This window comes from Emys orbicularis, chromosome 1 (genome assembly GCF_028017835.1).
Source record: "Emys orbicularis isolate rEmyOrb1 chromosome 1, rEmyOrb1.hap1, whole genome shotgun sequence".
In the NCBI taxonomy this organism is placed as follows: Eukaryota; Metazoa; Chordata; order Testudines; family Emydidae; genus Emys; species Emys orbicularis.
Window position 1 is genome coordinate 142,811,663 of NC_088683.1, and position 20,185 is coordinate 142,831,847.

The following is a 20,185-nucleotide window of genomic DNA, read 5'->3' on the forward strand; positions in this document are numbered from 1 at the left end:
AAGCTAACACACTTAGGATACTATACAGTTTTGTCGACAAAAGTCTGCTTTCATCAACAAAACAGTGGAGGTGCACACACTGAAATGCTTCTCCCGCTGATTTAACTCTCCTGCTCCGCCGACATCATAAAACCTCCTCGACGAGCGGCATAGAGCTTTCTGTGATGTAGTTAGAGCGACAGACACTGTGTTTCTTATGTCACTCTGAGAGGCCTCCAGGAGGTGTAAGTACTCATTGTACTTTGATATTGCAGGGAGACATGAGGAAGAGTGTTATCGCAGGAGCTGCCCCTGGGGATGGTCAGTGTAGGAAGCTGGTTGCTGAACCTCTGGATGAGAAGGATGATCATTGCCCACCATCCAGGTATTCCTGGTGCTTGCTGCTCTCTGGGGAGGCTGTTGCATCCCTTGATCATGCCTGGAAGCGCAGGGCTGGTGGGGCAGGGGATGAGATCATGCTTTGCATTTAGAACTTCATCACACCTGGTGAGACAAGAAGAGACTGAATCAGAAGCTGGGCAGATCTGAGCCTCATCCCACAAGGAAGAGGTCCCAGTGATGAATGTGGCACCTGCTGAAATGCAGCCACTTCTGGGGCAGGACATGGCAGCTACTGTCCCCCAGTGTCACTGCAGTGAAGGGCCATAGGAAGGGAGGGATGGAACTGCAGGGAGACAAAATGGAAATACCTGTGAGGAGGCATTTGGGCAAGACATTGGGTTTATTCTTGTGCGAAGTATCATGGAACTGACCTGCTGGGGATCAGTGCAGTGTCCAGCAGCCCAGCACCACCCTGATGGATGCTGAAGCAATGCCTGATCTCTAACTCAGACACTCATGCCCATATCTAACTAATGGGTATTTAGTGAATGCCGGGCAGTGTCCCAGGTTCATTCAGCTCATTTCAAAACCCAGCTTTAATATGGAATAGATGGGCCACAGCTTTCTAGGAGCACTAACAACTGCCTGGGGACAGCCATATTAAATGTTCCCTCTCACCTCTTGTGCCCTTTCACCATGTGTCCCTCTGCCAATATCCACTAATAGGCTAACACAAAGTCAGATCCCCCTATTCGCTGTTTCACTGCCCAGCTCCCTTGCTCCAGAGATCTCCCTCCATAGGGGCTATGGGCAGAGGCTAGACTCTGTCCATCAGACAACTTATGGACACTGGCATCCAGGCCCTAGTGACAATCAGAAATGTGTCACTCTCACAGCCCTGTACTGTAAAATGATCAGGCTCCCGTGCTTTCAGGTGTGGGCACGGGAGCCTGTGCTGGGGAGTTTGTATCTCTAGAGCCCTCAGACTCAGCTGCCCCATACAGAAGCATCCCCTAGAGGCTCCGTCTCCATTAGCACTTCCTGTGCTGCTTCGGCTGATTGTGGAACCACATAGTCGCCTGGAAGGGCAGAAGGAAAGGGATGAAGGAGATGCTGATGGAAGTGGGAGCTACTCCCCTCTGCCCACTACACTCCCTCCACTTCCCCATAGGGACAGTGTCATATTGCATGGTGTGTTTTAGACTAGGAGGCAAATACGCAAAAAAGTAAATTACAAGACTAAGAGAAAGAGGGAAAGGTTCCCCACACCCCCACTGGCCAAATCTCCCTAAGTAAAGTCCCTTTCCGGGTTGAGAGAATGGTTACCCGACACCTACTACATTTGCAAGCCTGGGTAATGACCTCTCTGGTCCCCATTTCGCTCCCCCTGATCTTCCTTAAAGGAACTGCTACGGCATCAGTTTATCCTGACTTTGGGAGGCTGAGACAGTGGAGGGAGACTCCCCAGCAGGAGAGGCTGGTTTTACCTGCTTCTCAGTGAGGGCCAGGGCCTGGGCCAGCACAGTGATCACACCGTAGGTTGGGTGCATCTGCCTTTCAAAGGAGAAGGTAAAAATGCTCAGCTGCAACTTGCTATACTGGTGCCGATTCCTCCTCCTGGCACCAGGTTCCTTATCTGGCTCCCTGCTGGGGTCTGCAGCTCCCTCAGTGCTTCCAGCAACTGCACACGGGCGGGCCAGGGACTGGAGTGTTCCTGAATGCATCTGAGTTGTTTTCATCTGTAGGAGAGAAGAAAGGGGAGATGTGTCAGGAGGGTTAAGTGCCAGAAAAGGAGAGGTGTTATTCAGGGGCCATTGTGGTTGTGTAAATGGGTTGGAGTGGAACAAAATGAGAAACATCTTAACAGTGCAGCTAGATCTGACTATTGCTAGTCTCTCTATTTACCGTTAGACAATGGCAAAGCCCAGCATGACAGACAGCAGGAGAAAATCCCGCACTGACCCAGCTGCTCCCCTCCCATCACCCCATCCCAACAACCAGAGCCTAGAACGTCTCACCTGAGTTCTCTGTACCAATTCTTGCAGTCTTCAGAACTCCATCCATGGAGCTCCAACACTCAACAGGCTCTGGCTTTATCAGGTGGAAATGATCAAGCAATTCCATGTTCTGTCCTGGCTTCTCTGGGCTTTGCCTGTGTCTGTAGTGTTTATATCTAGAGCACCCTTGTGCCAACTGGGGATGAGTCATGGACACACTCCCTCCATCCTGTACTGGTTGTCTGGCTAACCAACAAGAGAAACACTAGGTCTGAATACAGAGTTCATTTATTACATATTTTAAATATACTCAGCATCAAGTCATGTAAGTGGCCACTAAGAAACAGCCCTCCAGAGAGACTGTAGTAACCTCCGGAGGAGCACATAGAGAATGAGCATCAAGGGAAGGGCCACCTGAATTGGAGGGAAGAGGTGAAGGGGAATGTTGTGTTCCAACGTTCAGTGCTGCTGAGAGCTGTGGGTTTGGAGCACCGCTGAAAACCAGGCCCAGGAACGTGGGGTGTGTCCCTGGGGTGAGGAATGGGGGTGGGAGGAGAAGGGGATTTCAGCCATTTTGTGCCCCTGCATCTATTGAAATGTTAGTGAATTAAAGCTGGGTGGAAATCAGTGGTTTCCTTTTACCCAAATCTGGGGAAATCCCTAAATGAAAGGAGCAGACTTGACCTGGGATCTGAGAAGTGCTGGAGCAGCAGGGTCTGGCTGAAGGGATGATACTTTTAGAACCTTGCATTTCTAGCTGCTCGAGTTCAAATCTTTCCAGCAACTCCAGATACAACATGGCCTCAAGGAAGAAATGAGGCTTCAGTGGCTGCTGCACCAACCATGCGCTGAGAAATCCCCAGGTAGTCTAATGGGGATATTAACACCCCGTGAGGATGAGACCGTGAAACTCCTCCCTAGGGCAAGTGACACAGGGAAGAGATACAGTTCACCCACGTTACTGGAGCCTGCGCTAGTGACCCGAGCACACGCTGCGGGTGCATTCCCGGCTGGCCGGCTACGGGCCGTAGCCATCTCCTCTGATGCGCTGGAGCCCGCCGCGCTGCCGGCGCCCGTCAGCACCATGGCCAGGGAATCGCGTGGCCACTTTGGCTGCGGGATCCCGGGGGTGCGTGCGGGAGGGTCCCCGGGCCAGGCCACATCCCCATAACACAGCTCGGCCAGCCTCGCCCGGACACTGTGAATCCGGGCCGGGACCTGATGTGTCTCGTCACCGCTGCGTTATTAGCTCGCAGGCAGCAGAGCCTCTGCACCTCTGCGCTACACACCGCGTCCCACTGCCTGGCAGGGCCTGCCCCAATGTCACTCCGGGCCAGGCTCCAGTCTAACCCTATCCCCCACCGTCACCCTGTCTCTCTAGCGGGTAGATGTCACCCTTTCCTGTGCTAATCTCCTTGTGTTACACCCATGAGGATGCTGGATATGAGGGGTCAGAAACAAGGCAGTAAATCAAAATAGTAATTAAATATTATTTTGAAAATGTGCTCAGGTCCAAAGGCTGCATGTGCCACGCAGGGGATGAAGGATGAGGCCGAGGGAGGGCAGCTCCCATCTGAGTCCACGAGAACCCCAGGTTACATTGCACTAAGGTAGCTTCCCTAATTCCTATTATTGTAATGATGGCTTTAGCTCTGTAAATCCCACCACATTTGTACATTACGTATGAAATCAATGCATTCCACTCATACTTTATTTTTCCCTTCTCCCTGCAGCCTGCCTTCATTCCACGGGTCATTATTCCTGGACAGAAGGATAATCAAATTAGCAGATAAATGAATCACCCGTTCAACTTCTGTTACAGGTTTTGTGGAACTCAGCCTGTGCATCAAATGATCAGTGAGCCAATCACATCACAGCTGAGCACATTCCAAGGGAAGCGATTATTGCATCAAAAAAACCCACCTTACCAATGAGTTATTCAGGTTGCCAAATCAAGCCCTGGAAAGATTGAAAATGCCAGAAAATCTGATCTGTGAATACATATGATTAATCACAACCACCTTTGAACTACCCTCTTCTTGACAGGACTGCCCTGGGGAGGGGGAGGGGCTGGAATTCTCACCTCATTGAGATGAATTAGGCGGCAGAGTTAACACTGCACTGGGTTGACGGCGAGACAAGCTGTCACCTTTCCTGCGGCAGGTGTAGGCCAGACAGTTTCTGCAAGGCTGAATAAACCCTTCAGCTCACAGCTGTTTTCAAAGTGGTGGCTGAAACTCTACATTTCGTTTGGTAATGAAAGTTCAGACTTGGCAGAATCAGAAAGAATCCAACATTGCAGAAACACTAAGCAGAAAGGATCAACAACTGTTTTACTTTTGCTGGAATCAGCTGTGCATCCATGGAAAGAAATATCCCAACCTGCCTGAGGCTGAAATGCTGTTGGGGATGACGGGATTCACCTGCCACCAGGTATGTCCAACCCGTCATTCTGGGGCTCTGGTTTCTCCTCTCTCTGATTAAGGGACAGGATGGAGGGTAAAAGGGACAGACATCGAGGGGGTCCTTGAGGTTCCTTCTCTGCCAGCAGCTCCTTCAGTCCCTCTTCTCTCCAATTCCAGATCCGGATTTGGTTCCAGAATAGAAGGGGGAAGCACCGGAGACTTTACACTGGAGACAGGACACCTGGGAGCAGCCTCTGTACCCTGCAGGTGAGAGCTTGAGAGCTACACATAGACACAAACACACTTCCAGTCACCCCCACAGACACATGCTGAGTGTCCCCCACCCACGCCCCCACTCACCCACAGAGACACTCAGACAGCGAGATGCCCCATGGGGCAGACACCCGCTCACACCTGCCAACAAACACACGGGCACTCTGAGCCTTTTCCAAAGGGGATATTCACTGGTATCTGGCCAGCGCTTTGGGGACACAGGGCCAGATCCCCTGTGTGTGTAAAGCCGGGCAGCTCCAGTGAGTACAGTGCAGCTACACTGATTGCCAGGAGTTGGGGTCTAGCCTGTGAAGTGCTGGGTACCTGCGGAGATCTTAGCATTACACTGATCTCCCCTCTGGGCTGTTTCCTTCCTGCCCTGTCAGGTTTGTTGGGGGCTGATTTATGGGCAATTGGAACCCGTTTAATAAGGGTCAGATTTCTCCCCCCAGAGCATCCCAAGTGCAAGTAGATTCACCACCTGTAAGTCACCTTGGGATCCTCTGGGAAAGAAGAGCCTACAGAAATATCCAGGGCAGGGCTATTAGTGCTGCTAGCAGTGAAGAGAGCTGAATCCTGGGAATCAGAGCAGGGCTCTGGGTTGTGATTAAATTTTCTGCTTTCTCTTCCCTACAGACCCAGTTCTGTGGAGACCCCAGACATGGTCCATTCTCCCTGTTTCATTGGCTCTGCAGGGGCCAGCGAGCTCTGCCTTTGACTCCAGAATCGACCTGCCTCTCCAGCCCGCTCCCAGCTGTAGTTTCAGGGCTACAACACACATGCCCCAGAAACCAGCATAGAAACCTCTCCCCCTGCTGTGCAACCAGTGGCCATTGACTCTTCTTCCTCCACTACCCACAGGTTCAGTCCATGCAGTCTCTGGACCTGTCACTGTTAATCACTCTGCTCTCTTCATGGACACGTGTTAACACATAGGAAGTAACTTCAGCTTTCCTGTCTGGACTCCACAGTGGCTCTGGTTCCCAGCATGAGTCAGGGAGTTCTCAGGCTCTTCCATTCCCGAGGAATACTCTTCACTCATGAAAACACCAAGATTCCTTCCGGCTCTAAGCTAAAAGCTGGGCAGAGGGAGAGGGAAAGAGCTGCGGTTTAGGTGTTTGTAGAATGCTGGGAGGGTCTCTCTCATTTCAGTGATGCTTCTCTGCTGTTAGAGTGAATCTATTGTCGTATTGTGGTTTTGCTAATTTATAATAAACCAGTTTTTAATAATCTGGGAGTGTTTCTTGTACAGTTCCTGAGCTATAATCAGGTCCAACCCTCATAACCTCTCCTCACCATAAAAAATTAAAACCCCCCTTCCCTCCCAAAACCCACGAATGGCCCCAATATCAGTTGTGTGGGTTTACCAAAAGTGCTGGTGTCACAATGCTAGCTCCTCTCCCAGCCCCTCCCTATGGCAGGGTTCAGCCATAACCGGGGGAGGGTCTTTCACAGTGACTCTTTTTGAATTCCCAAAGATTTGCTGATCATAATAATCCTGCCAAGGGCTGTGAGAGCAAAGTTGCTTCACTGAGGTCCTGAACCATAAACTTCACAGGAGCAGCGTCAGTTGGGCTGGTAGCAGAGGTTGTGAACCAAAGAGACTGTCCATGGAGGGGCTTTCTCTAATCAAGTCCTGCAGCTAGCTCTGTGCTCATGCCCATGCAGGCAGAGTTTGGTCACTGCATGTCTGTAAATAGAAAGGGGCTGTTGGACCTGAACTTCACACCAGTCAGTGATCTCATTATCTGCTAATGTGATTATGTTTCCCCTCTCCCAGCAACTGAAATTCTGCCTAGTTCCATGCAAGGGTACATGGTACAGAAAGATATTTCTGATTATTACCTGTATCTTAAAAGAAACTAAACTTGTATTATTTACATTTAATGGCTATTGCTGTGGGGGGAAAATCAGCATTGATGAGGATTATACTAATTACATCACTTCCTTTACTAATGGGTATCCCTGGTTTTCTCATGGATTCTAATGGGATTCTCTGTGTTCCCTAACCCCCAACCTTCATCCTCCCAACAGTGGGATGGCAAGCTCTGGCCCAGGAGAGATTGTAAAGCCACAGTGAATCTATTTTAATTGCCTGCCCTACCTATGTCCCAAAACTTGAAACATCCTCATTGATGTAGTACACAGGTCTATAAAACGAACACTTCAATATTTACAATATTCTGCCTCGTCAAAGCCAAGGGTAGCAATCTCACAATGTAATCCCCACTGGGACCACTAAGGAAATAACCCAACAGGGAAAGCCTTTGTGTGTAATAGCTGCCCCAGATGCAGCTGGTCAAGTCCGAGGAGCTCCTGAGGGGGCTGGAGAGAGCACTTTTGAACACATTAGATCAGGGTGCGTAATACCACAGGTAGCTCGCTCAATGATGTGAAAAAGTCACAGCCCTGAGAGATGCAGTTAAGCTAATCTAAACCCCAGGCCAGGTCTACACTACAGACCTGTATTGGTATAACTAAAAATAAACACCCCTGAGCACCGTAGTTATACTGACCTAACCCCCAGTGTGGACAGCGCTATGTCAAACAGGAGAGTTTCTCCTGCCGACACAACTGCTGCCTCTCAGGGAGTGGATTAACGAAGCTGATGGGAGAAGCTTTCCTGTCGGCATAGTAGTGTCTTCACTAAAGCGCTACAGCGATGCATCTGTCCCTCTGTACATGAAGACAAGCCCCCAGGGCAGACAGGGCTAGGTCAATGGAAGAATTCCACCATTGACCTAGCTACCCCCTCACGGAGAGGTGGATTTTCTATAGCAATGGAAGACCCCCTTCCATCACTGTAGTGTCTATGCTACAGCGGTGCAGCTGTGCTGCTGTAGCGTTTCTAGTGTAGACATAGCCTCAGACATTGACAGAGGGATATCTGGGCCAAATCGGAGTGAGCACCCGGTGTTGCGACTTGGTGCATGGACTTGCAGGGCCACTCATGCTTGGAGTAGGGAGAGGGGCCCAGCCCCATGGGATAGAAGTTGCTGCTGTGGGGTGAGTGTGGGCGGCTTGCTATCTGACCCTTGCCTCCCTTCTGCTCCAGGCTGTGAGACGTGTATGATTGCCTGGAGCCCTGCAACTATTCTAGACCCTTGTTGGGACTCACTATTTGGGAAGCACTGGCCTTGAGCCAGGCAGCAAAGTGCATTCTCAGAGGCAGAAACTTTGGTGCTGAGGGAACTTTTACCCTGAAAATGTGTGTGCTGACTGAGTTCAGATACCTACAGTGGTTGGCAGATGTTTGCTGCATTACGGTGGAGCCTAAACCTGGGTCTTAGGTGACTAAATACCTTTGTCAATCTAGCTCACACACCCCAGCACAAGCCCATGTCACTGGTCTTCTCAGCACTGTCCCATGGATGGGGCCATCCTGCTCTCAGTGATTTCCCTTAGTCCTGTTACACCTCCAGGAATGGAGCCTTGTAAACGGCACTAGAAAGCTTTTAGGCCAGATTGTGGTCCCAGTTACACCAGTGTCAATCTGATGTAAGTGCATTGGTTTCAAAGATGCGGCTCCAGATTTATAGCACAATAGCACAGACCCGAACTTGTCCTGTTTCTCTCTAGCTGCAGCCTCAGGCAGGTGGCTCAGCGTCAAATCAGCCAGCAGGTGTCCCTCATTCCCAGAGGAGCTGGTAATTCATGCTGTGAAATGTGTAAACCTCCATTGTCCAAACACTGCTGGGCCTCCAGAGACGCTGCAGCAGGACAGACCAGCTCAGAGTGATCCTGTTAAACAGGGTTTGCTTCCATCTATGCTAGGTTACCCTCAACTGGATTCAGTATAATTAAAGCAGCATTTCTCAAATGTGGCCACCGTGGCTGCATGCAGTCACCAGGGGCTTTTCTTGTGGCCACAGGCTCCTGGGCAGTGATTGGTGTAGGAGGGGAGGGAAGCAGCAACCCTCCCCAGAGGCCACCAGCAGGGGTTGGGTCCTGCCCCCCGCTAGAGCCAGAAATGCTGGAGGATCAGGCAGTGAGTTCCCCACCTTCCTGAGGCTGTTGGAGCTCGGGCTTCTGGCTTCAGCCCTGGGGTGGCAGGTGGTGGGCAGCAGGCTCCAGCCAGGGAGCAGCGGGCTCTGGTCCCTGATCGAAGGGCTTCAGTCCGGACCCGTTGGCCCCCACTGCCTCCCCCAGCCCATTGCCCCTGGCCCCATTGCCTCCAACAGCCCCCCATCCATCACCCTGGCCCCCACAGCCTTGCTACCCACCTCCCCATCCAGGGCTTAATTTGTCCCGCAGCTTGCTTTGCTACAGCAGCACAGCTTTGTAAATTTGCTGTGAAAAGTGATATTTGTATGTTTGTTAATATCACTTTTCACTGCCTCCCAGCTAGCTAGCAAGTCTGCAGCTATGAACAATGATATTAACAAACATACAAATATCATTGTTCATAGCAGCAGACTTACTAGCTAGCAAGTCTACAAAAAGCAACCAAAAAAGCAAAAGAAACAACAACAAAAGACAAGAACACGCAAATCACCTTATTTTTGTGTCTATTCTGTTTAGGTCCAGCAAAGAATAGAGACAACTGTACATTATTTGTATTATTGAATTAAAAAAACAAAGAAACCCAAACCAAACTAAAAAAACAACACCCAACCTTACATAAATACATTACAATGATTTGGACGTGTATTTGTGCATATTGATTTGTATTTCCTAACGTTAATTAAGTATTTTAGGAAAAATTGTCAGAGCAGCCACCTGCAAGAGTTGGTGGCCACACCCTGAGGCCACCAAAAAAATTGTTGTGAGCACCCCTGAATTAGAGTCCCATGTTAGAGAGGGCCTTATATTTTGTGTCCCTATGGGATCCGACTGTAAACTCTCTGGGGCTGGGGCTGTCTCATTTTCTATTTGGTCAGATCCCAGCACTACAGAGCCTTAGGCATCTACTATAATATAAATGGTTAATAGTAAACCAATGATTTAAGCAGCTAATTCCTTTCAGGCTTACACACAGTCTGGTACTGGCAGAGTAACGCTGAGCTGGGGGAAGAAGGTATTTTTCTCACTCCCAGGCAGCAGAAATCATGCTGTGGGTTGAAGCTGGGGGAAGGATCTATGTCGAAGGAGGAACATATTAGGAGTTCCCCTAGGCACAGTATAGAGCTTGGTTCCCGTGGCATGGGAACAGATACTGACTGAACACAGGGAGGGGGGAGAATGGCCAGGATGAAGGGTAGCACCAGAGTAGAACAGCTTCTCCAAATTTCTCTGTAGCACATAGCTTCCCTCCCTGTGCCCTGTCCTGACTTCTGTACCTAACTCCCTGTCTCCCACTACACCTTCCTCCCTCGGGCAATCTGTGGGTATTTACTGTGTTTATGGGCAGGGCAGGACGAGCATGGGCCCTGCTAATGCCTGACGCATGTTGTGTGTGAGTTATCCCCCGATATAGAAAGAAGCATAAAACGGATGTGTTTGGCAAAGCACATTCTCCTCCCGCTCCCCACTGTCTCTCTGTGTCTGACCCAAAGGAATGTGCAGAGCTGTCTGCGCCATGTCAGGACCATGGAGAGAGGCTCCGGGGATGTGTCTTCTAAGGCTACGTGGGATGCAAAGACCGCCCCGGCTACTATCTCGCTGTTATGGAAATACTGTGCAGAAGCTGGGAACCCACGTGGGGACTAATTGGAGTGTATCATGAGGACGGTTTTATTATCTCACTAAGAACCACGCCCTCCTTTTTTTGTTCTAGCCACAATATCCCAATGCATCCAAATGACCAGAGCCAGTATCCCATCAGTCCTCAGCCTCCATAAACCTAACATTGCATTTGGAATGTGAAGCAGGCACTAGGGAAGCAGGTGGAGAGTGCAGCACATGTCTGCAGGATCAGGGAGGGTTTGTGTTTGTGAGGCACAAGTCGAGCACACGTCTGAGATGGGGGACACATTTAAGAGCAGCCAGTGCTCTAGCTCTGCCTATACCGCCATAAGGACTGTTCTAGCTGAAGCCATATTTAACCCAGGCTGTGGCTGGTCTGGCTCTGATCCCAGTGCAGGAAGGGCCTTAATCCCACCTTCCTTCTCACCCGTGGGGGCTTCAGCTGCCATTGTTGGAAGTTTGTCTCTGGGGGAGAAAGTCAAAGTCCCTCTCCCCCAGCCCAGAACAGGGAGACCCACCAGGAGGCCAGAAGGTTTTCCTGGTGGCACAGAGATCATGGAGAAAACATTGGGAATGGGCAGGAAGAGATATTAGAGGGACCCTTCAAGGCTAGAAGAACTAGCTCCAAGCCCCATTGATGCTGCCCCTGTGAAGTTTTTGATTCAGGGCCTTAGCAAAGGAGCCTAGCTCCCATGGCCCTTGGCAGCTTTATTATGACCAGTAAATGTCTGGCGATTAGAAACCAGAGTCACTATGACAGACTCTCAAAAATACACCCCCCCCCCATTATCACAGAACCCAGCCTTAGCCAGGGGCTGGGAGATGGGATAGGTTCATGACACTGCAGCCGTAGGAAACCCACACAAATGATATTGTCCTTTCTGGGGGGTAGCAGGAGTGTGAATTTTAATTTTTCATGGTGATTAGTGGTTCTGGGAGTTGGACCTGTTTACAGCTCAGGAATAGTACCAGAACCACTCCCTGATTATTTAAAACTGCTTTATTGGAAAATAACAAAACCAAATCAACATAATGGATTCACTGTCACATCAGGAAAATATCACTGAAGAAATGTGCATATGCACAGCATTGTACAAACCCTGAAATGACAGCTCTGTCCCTCTCCCTCTGTCCAGATCTCATCTTCGAGTTTGAAGAAGTCTTGGTGGTCTCACTAGTGAAGAGTGTCAGATATTCCTTGGGAGTGGAGGAGCCTGAGAACTCCCTGACTCAGGCTGGAAAACAGAGCCAGTGGGGAGTCCAGACAAAGCGGCTGAAGTTACTCCCTCGGTGTCACCATGGTTGGGCCCCCCACTGCGAATTCCCTTGGGAATCCATACAGAATGAAGAGAGCAGGGAGTCACCATCATTGATTAACTGTGACAGCTCCAGAGACTCCATGGACTGAACCTGAGAGATGTGGAGGAAGCTGGAGTTGATGGTCACAGGGTGAACAGCAGTGGGAGAGGTTCCTGTGCTGGTCTGTGGGGCCCATGTGTTGTAGGCTTGGAAATCCGTAGGCATAGAAGGGGCCTGGAGGGGAGGCAGGTTAATTCTGGAGTCAAAGGCAGAGCTTGCTGGTCCCTGCAGAGCACACTGCATCCCTGGATCAGGTCCTGGGGATCCAGGAAGCGCTGGCCAATGAAAAAGGGAGAATGGATCATGCCAGGAGTGTGCACAGAGTTGGGTCTGTAGGGAAGAGAAAGAAGAACATTTAAACACAACCCAGAGAGCTCAGAGCCATGCTCTGATTCCCAGGGCTCAGCTCTCTTCACTGCTAGCAGCACTAATAGCCTTGCCCTGGATATTTCTGTAGGCTCTTCTGTCTCAGAGGATCCCAAGGTGACTTACAGGTGGTGAATCTACTTGCTCTTGGGACAGTCTGAGGGGAGAAATCTGACCCTTAAACAGGTTCCAATTGCCCATAAATCAGCCCCCAACAAACATGACAGGGCAGGAAGGAAACAGCCCAGAGGGGAGATCAGTGTAATGCTAAGATCTCCGCAGGTACCCAGCACTTCACAGGCTAGACCCCAACTCCTGGCAATCAGTGTAGCTGCACTGTACTCACTGGAGCTGCCCAGCTTTACACACACAGGGGATCTGGCCCTGTGTCCCCAAAGCACTGGCCAGATACCAGTGAATATCCCCTTTGGAAAAGGCTCAGAGTGCCCGTGTGTCTGTTGGCAGGTGTGAGCGGGTGTCTGCCCCATGGGGCATCTCGCTGTCTGAGTGTCTCTGTGGGTGAGTGGGGGCGTGGGTGGGGGACACTCAGCATGTGTCTGTGGGGGTGACTGGAAGTGTGTTTGTGTCTATGTGTAGCTCTCAAGCTCTCACCTGCAGGGTACAGAGGCTGCTCCCAGGTGTCCTGTCTCCAGTGTAAAGTCTCCGGTGCTTCCCCCTTCTATTCTGGAACCAAATCCGGATCTGGAATTGGAGAGAAGAGGGACTGAAGGAGCTGCTGGCAGAGAAGGAACCTCAGGGACCCCTCGATGTCTGTCTCTTTTACCCTCCCTCCTGCCCTCCTTTTGGGAGGCTTTGAAAAAGCCTGTTCCCCTCCCCAGGCCTTGAGAAGAAGGGAAGAGTTGTGTGTCTTTCAGCAGATCTCGATGGCCCTGGATGAAGAATGGGAGGCAGGGACAGAGGGAAGGATCCCTCACGGCTGTCCGGTTGCATGAAAGCTTCTCACTGCCCCAGACCCTTTCCCCTGCTCCCTGCAGATCACAGAGACTGTCCTCCCAGCCCCAGTACCTCCAGACCCACTGTCAGCACCTCTCTGAGTGACAGAGACCCCAGCCCCACTCCACTCCCCCCACCCTCTGCTATGGCTCCATATTGTGCCCTGGCTGTAGAAACCACACAAGGCAAATTGTCCCTTAGGCAGAGAGAGGAGAAACCAGAGCCCCAGAGTGAGGGGCTGGACATACCTGTTGGTAGGTGAGTCCCGTCATCCCCGACAGCATTTCGGCCTGAGGCAGGTTGGGATATTTCTCTCGACGGAAGAAGGACTCCAGGATGTGCAGCTGATTCCAACTGTACAAGTTCCTCTTCCTCTTCCTCCACTTCCTCTGCTGCCCTCCACACTGACCCTGGGGGGGATCCCTGCTGGAGGCAGCAGCTACCACACGGGTCCCAGCAGCAATGGAGGGGACCCGGGGCAAAGCCATGGAGTCGATCCCTGCTGTAAATCCAAAGGGAGAAGAGAGGAGAAGGGTCAGAGGAAGATGCAAACCCCAGGGAGGCAGAGGGACTGCCTAGGGGGCTTGAGGAGGCAGAGACAGTTCAGGGTAAAGGGGGATGGAGCTGAGCAAAGCTCTCATTCCAGGCTGGGGGTCAGGAATCGTTCCCTCCCAGTGGGCATCTGTTTGTCTGAGGCACAGACTCCCTGGGGGAAATGGTGGGAGCCCCATTGATCAGTCAATTAGAGAGAGGACAGGGCAAAGCCCTGCAGAACAGACTGAGCCTCAGCCCCACGGAGCGATGCTGCGAGAACAGCCCTGAGCAAGACCCCTACATTGGCCCCCAGCTCCCCTCCTGACAACCAGCCCCTCAATAGCTCACCTGACTCATGCCGGCCTGTTCCCGCTCTCGCCGCCAGTCCATCCATGGAGTCGCAGGGCTCCATGGAGAGGGGCTGGCTACCACCGCCGCTGCTGTTGCGGTCGAGATGTGCTGGGTCGAGCACAAGTGGGATGAGTTCCCATAGCTCTGGAGTCATGGCTGCAAAGGCTTCCTGCAGCTGCGGGGCAGAGTCCATGTTTCCTCTTGGGCGCTCTGCTGCTCTCTGCTTCCCAGCTTCTCAGGCCCTTTATACCCGGAGAGCAGGCCATTGTTCTCCTCATTGGGGAGGGGCCAAGGGGCCCCATCAAAGGACTATTTCAAATGGCTTCTCCAATGGCCCAGGCCCCTGGCTGGGAAGGCTGAGTCACCCCATCCCAGCGGGGAGCCATCCCAGGGAACAGATGATGCAGCCACTCCCCAAGCCCTGGCTCGGGGGCTGGGATTTCAGTGGTTTGGAGGCAGCAAAGGGGAGTCCCTGGCTCCAGTTTCCATCCCTCAGTGCTCAGCCATTATAATATGTTAATGGTTTCATGGGTGAGAACAGCTGTGGGCAGGGAGCCCTTTGTGCCCAGGGCCACAGCGCGTTCCTGCAGAGCCAGGCGGCTCCAATACCGGGCTCCAGCCGCCAGCGGGGCTCTCCCGATGCTTGGGGGCAGGGGTGGGGGACACCCCTGGAGCCTGCGCTAGTGACCCGAGCACAAGCTGCGGGTGCATCTCCCCAGGACGCGCACAGACGGGCCGGGCTGGCCGGCTACGGGCCGTAGCCATCTTCTCTGATGCGCTGGAGCCCGCCGCGCTGCCGGCGCCCGTCAGCACCATGGCCAGGGAATCGCGTGGCCGCTCTGGCTGCGGGATCCCGGGGGTGCGTGCGGGAGGGTCCCCGGGCCAGGCCACATCCCCATAACACAGCTCGGCCAGCCTCGCCCGGACACTGTGAATCCGGGCCGGGACCTGATGTGTCTCGTCACCGCTGCGTTATTAGCTCACAGGCAGCAGAGCCTCTGCACCTCTGCTCTACACACCGCGTCCCACTGCCTGGCAGGGCCTGCCCCAATGTCACTCCGGGCCAGGCTCTCACCACACCACTGGGCTGCCACCCCCACCCCTGCGTCTCACCCCCAGAGGCCACGGTCTCGTACGCAGGTCTGTGTCTGTTACACCCACGGGGATGCGGACTATCTGGGGGCATGCAGAGGGCAGTACATTCAAATACTGATTACAAATGATTTTGAAAATGTGTCCAGAGGCGGCTGTCCCGCCATGCTGGGGATGGTCAGAGCTCAGGGAATGCAGCTCCCATTTGATTCCCTGAGAAAACCAGGGCTACCGTGCAGGAAGGTAACATGTCATTCTTATTTCAGCAATGGATAAACCTCTGCACTATCCATTACATTTTACATTACGCATGAAATAAATGCATTACTCGACGTCTTTATTTTTCTGTACAGTTCAGTGTTATGAACCCAAGATCCCTTTTCTAGCAATGCAGCTTCCCTGTCATTCCACTCACAGTTATTCCACTGACAGAAGGACAATCAAATTAGTACATAAAGAAATCACCTGTTCAATGTCCGTTACAGGTTTTGTTGAACTCAGCCTGTGCATGACCTGATCACTGATCCAATCACATAAACACCTGAGCACATTCCAGTGGAAGCTATTTTTACACCCAAATACCCCACCTTACTAGGAAGGTATTTAGGTTGCCAAATCAAGTACTGGAAATTTACTAAATGCAGGACTTGTGATTGACTGTGCAACCTTAATTTAGTTCCTTTGTGAATATGCATTATACCGTCTTTGTTTGATCACATCCTTTTTTTCACACTGGACCCACAAGTAAATGTATTAAATGTAGACCAGATTTTTTGTTTGTTAAGGTCACACAGTTCAACATTACTTATTAGATACCTCAGTGCACTGGGTAGACAGTGCTCAGGCAGTTAGACAACTGGGCAATATTTCTTGTGATCCACATAATCCAATGTGTGCCCCCAAATCTTATTCAGACTAACTGTTGGAATATCTGAGCCTGGCAGACATTAAGGGATTTACCCTCACAACTACCCTATGAGCAGCAGTGTATCATTATTCCGTTTTATAGATGGGAACAGAGGCAGAGGGAGGCCAGAATTTGTAAATGTCTCTCCTAATATTAAGTCCCCAACCTGAAACATCTACAGCCTGTTTTTTCAGAATATTTGCCATCTGATATCACTTTTTACACCAAAGCCCGGTACAGACATGAACTAATTAGTCCTGGAGAGATGCAGGGCCAGTATTATCATCCCTATTTTATAGGTGAGGAGACTGAGGCAGAAAGACAAAGTGACTTGCTACAGGCCACACAGTGAATCAGTAATGGCATCAGGTTTAGAACTCATTCCTCTGGGTACCTGTACTGCCACAGGTCCTGGGCATCCACAACTTGCTCTGAGTTCAGGTCAGTGCCTTTGAAAATCAGGCATCTACACAGGATCCACGGACACCTGTTGAATGAAGCAACTGCACAACGGACCAAGGAAAAGGGAGCTGAGAATGTCTTTTGGAAATGGATGGGAATCCCATATGAGAAGGATGCACTGTGGTTAAGGCACAAATCTGAATCCTGGTTCAGCGACTGTCACTCTATGAAACCCTGGGTCACGTCATTGCTTCACTTCGCCATCTGTAAAACCAGGGTAATGGCAGCTTCCTCTGTAAAGCACTGTGAGAGCTGCAGGTGAAATGAGCAATAGAGAGTTTGCACAAAACCTAAGAGAAAAATTCTACCTTGGCCCTGGAAGCTCCTGACAAATTTTCAGCCTCATTGACCTTTATTTGTCTGTTCTGTTGGGTAGTGATACTAGGGTGCATACTGGGAACTGGGATGCACCTTAACTATGGAACTATTGTCCCCCCTTCAGTTTAAGAATTCAATTCAGTGAGGTGCTGAGCCCCCTAAACTTGCATTGTAGTTAACTTTGGGGATGGGGGTTCATGGTTCATGGACACCCCCCCAACACCTCAATAGCATTTTCTACCTGATCTCCCACACTCACTCTTTCCCCCCTGCCCACCACCAGCTCCCCCCATATCTATCTAACAGTTTGCCCAGTCAGACCTAAAAACTATTCAACTGAAAACCTGGCCCCATTGAGGTGTCTCAAGTTGGGTACACAAAATATGAGGCTCATAATATCACTAGTAAGTTTTTAACCTTAAGTCATATTGTTTTGTAGTGTTGAGGTCACACAGTTAAAAGGAGTTCAGACACCACAGTGATATGGGATAAAACCATGGACAGAGAGACAGAAAATCAACGTAGGCAATGCAAAACTTCAGGCTCCTTCAGCAACAGCTCAGCGATATAAATTAAAATGTACTTCCTGTTCTTTATGTTGTTTGGTACATTTCTCTTTATTATGTGGTTAAATATACATCAAAACAACCCAGCATTTATTTACTTAGATAAGAACAATTGGGAGAAAAAGGAAAACCTCTTCTGTGCATAAATCTGAACAGTCATAACCACCTTTGGTGCCACCCTCTTTTTGACTGAACACATCATTTTAGTCATTAAGGCTGGGGTTTTCTAAATCATTGAAGAGACTTGGCAGAGCAAGTCCTATTGACTGTCCGTGAGCCTCTTTTTCTTAAGTAACTTGAACCTTTCAAAAGTTGCACCCTGAAGGTATCATATATGACTCTGCTCCTGATTCTGGTCTAATAAATGAACAAAGTGTAAATGAATCCCCATTGAAGTTTCTCTGGAGTTTACACAGATCTATTTTAGAGCAGAATCTGTGGAGTAAGGCTGAGCCTTTACTGCTGTCTCATTTTTCAGAAGAGAAATGCACTCTGTTGACTCTGCACTATGCATTCTCCTATACCCAGCGGCTGCTGATTTGGGGCTGTACCTGGGAGCCTGATAATGTTTCCCTGAAAATGACATAGCAAAAATCTTCAAACCATTTTTAAAAAGTCAAAAAACAAACAAACCAACACATTCCTGTTTGAGGATCAGCAGATGGAGAATATCAAAAGGAGCAAATTGTAGAGACTGTTTAGTGTCTCTGCAACATTGGATTATCTCTGATTCTGCCAGTTCTAAACTTTCATTAAAAATGAAATGTAGATTTTTTACTTTGGAAACAGCTGTGTCACAGGGTTTATTCAGCCTTGCAGAAACTGTCTCTGGCTGAAAATAGGAGCAGGAAAGGTGATAACTTGTCTCACATTCACCTTAATGCAGTGTTAACTCTGCCTCCTAATTCATTTCAGTAAGGTGAGAAATCCAGCCCTACCCCCCTCCACCAGCACAGTCATATCAAGAAAAGGGTGAGTTCAAAACTGACTATTCAGATATAAGCAGTGTAGTTGCAGCTTGTATGAGACCTAAAGAGCTCTGTGTGGCTCAAAAGCTTGTCTCTCTCATCAACAGAAGTTGGTCCAATAAAAGCTATTACTTCACCCACCTTGTCTCTATATTCATATATATTCACACAAGAGTTTCTGGCATTTTTTAACTTTCAAGCACCTGTAGACTGCACATTCTTTCTTCATTTCAGTACAGCTCCTACTAAATGCAAACTTTTTGGGGAGGTGAAGTGAAGAAGTCCAAGGTATAACACCCCATCCTTCCAAAATGCAGGGAAATCAAGGCTGTTTTTACTATCTGAGTGAACCAAAAAGACTATTGGAATAACTGAAGAAAAGTACAGAGACACTTTACCAGGGTCAGGAACTTACAGTTGTGTGTGTGTATGGGGGGGATGTTATCAGTGCTGAATGGACAGTTTTGTGGGGATGGTGTCTTTCTTATTAATGTGTATCTTTAGATCTTGGACAAATCACTTAATCCCTCCATTTACCCTCCACACAATTGGAATAACTTTTCTTTCACTGCATTCTTTGTCTATTTAGTTTGTAAGCTCTTTGGGGAACAGACTGCCTCTTACTTTGTGTATGTACATCTCCCAGCCCAATGGGGCCCTGATCTCAATAGGTACTACTGCAATACAACTAGTAATGATAATGGAAATCTCTTGTATCCTTATTTCAAAGGACCATCTCATGTTTATTTGCTGGTAACACAGCCCCATGCTGATAGTATATGAACTATTGGAGGCAATTGCAGTGGGCCTGCTAATACCAACACCAGCCTGCCCCATTCTCTTCCTCTGCAGAAAGACCACTGAGCTGCACAACCTGAAAATGAGCCTCAACAGGTGGATCAAGCCACCAAATTCCATTTGTGGGAGGCCAGTAGATGGACCAATGAAACAAGGACACTGGAGCATGTTGGAGGAGATGAACTGTCATCATTCCTCTTTAGGTAGATATAAATTAATTAGAACTTGAGAACAAAATAAATGTTGGTGTTAAAGTTCACATTGTTAGTCTCAATGTTTTGGACTCATGTAGCTACCGATTGCCAAAAGAAAAAATATCACACATAGTGGGAATGACTGGAGTTATGTGACAGGTTTCAGAGTAGCAGCCGTGTTAGTCTGTATCCGCAAAAATAACAGGAGTACTTGTGGCACCTTAGAGACTAACAAATTTATTAGAGCATAAGCTTTCGTGGGCTACAACCCACTTCTTCGGGTTGTAGCCCACGAAAGCTTATGCTCTAATAAATTTGTTAGTCTCTAAGGTGCCACAAGTACTGGAGTTATGTGGTTATTTTGTTAATTTAAAAAAAGCAGCATTATCTCTCATAACCAACTCCTTGTATGCTGAGGTTATCATGGTATGGGGAAGCCTTTAGCATAGTTTCGAGAAATATGGCACTGCCTTTTATCCTATGTCTCCAAATATTTCCTACAACTGAAATTGGGGGTTAACACGGAGCATGGGGAAGGCATTTTGCTAGTCCAGGAACATTTGTGATGTGCCGGGGAAGGTATACAACAAAGGAACAGCTGCTTTGTCAAACACCAGGATATCTGTGAAACTGCTCAGCCAGTTTAGTACCAGACTGGCATTGCAGAGACGAGAACATATTTTGGTTTGCCATGT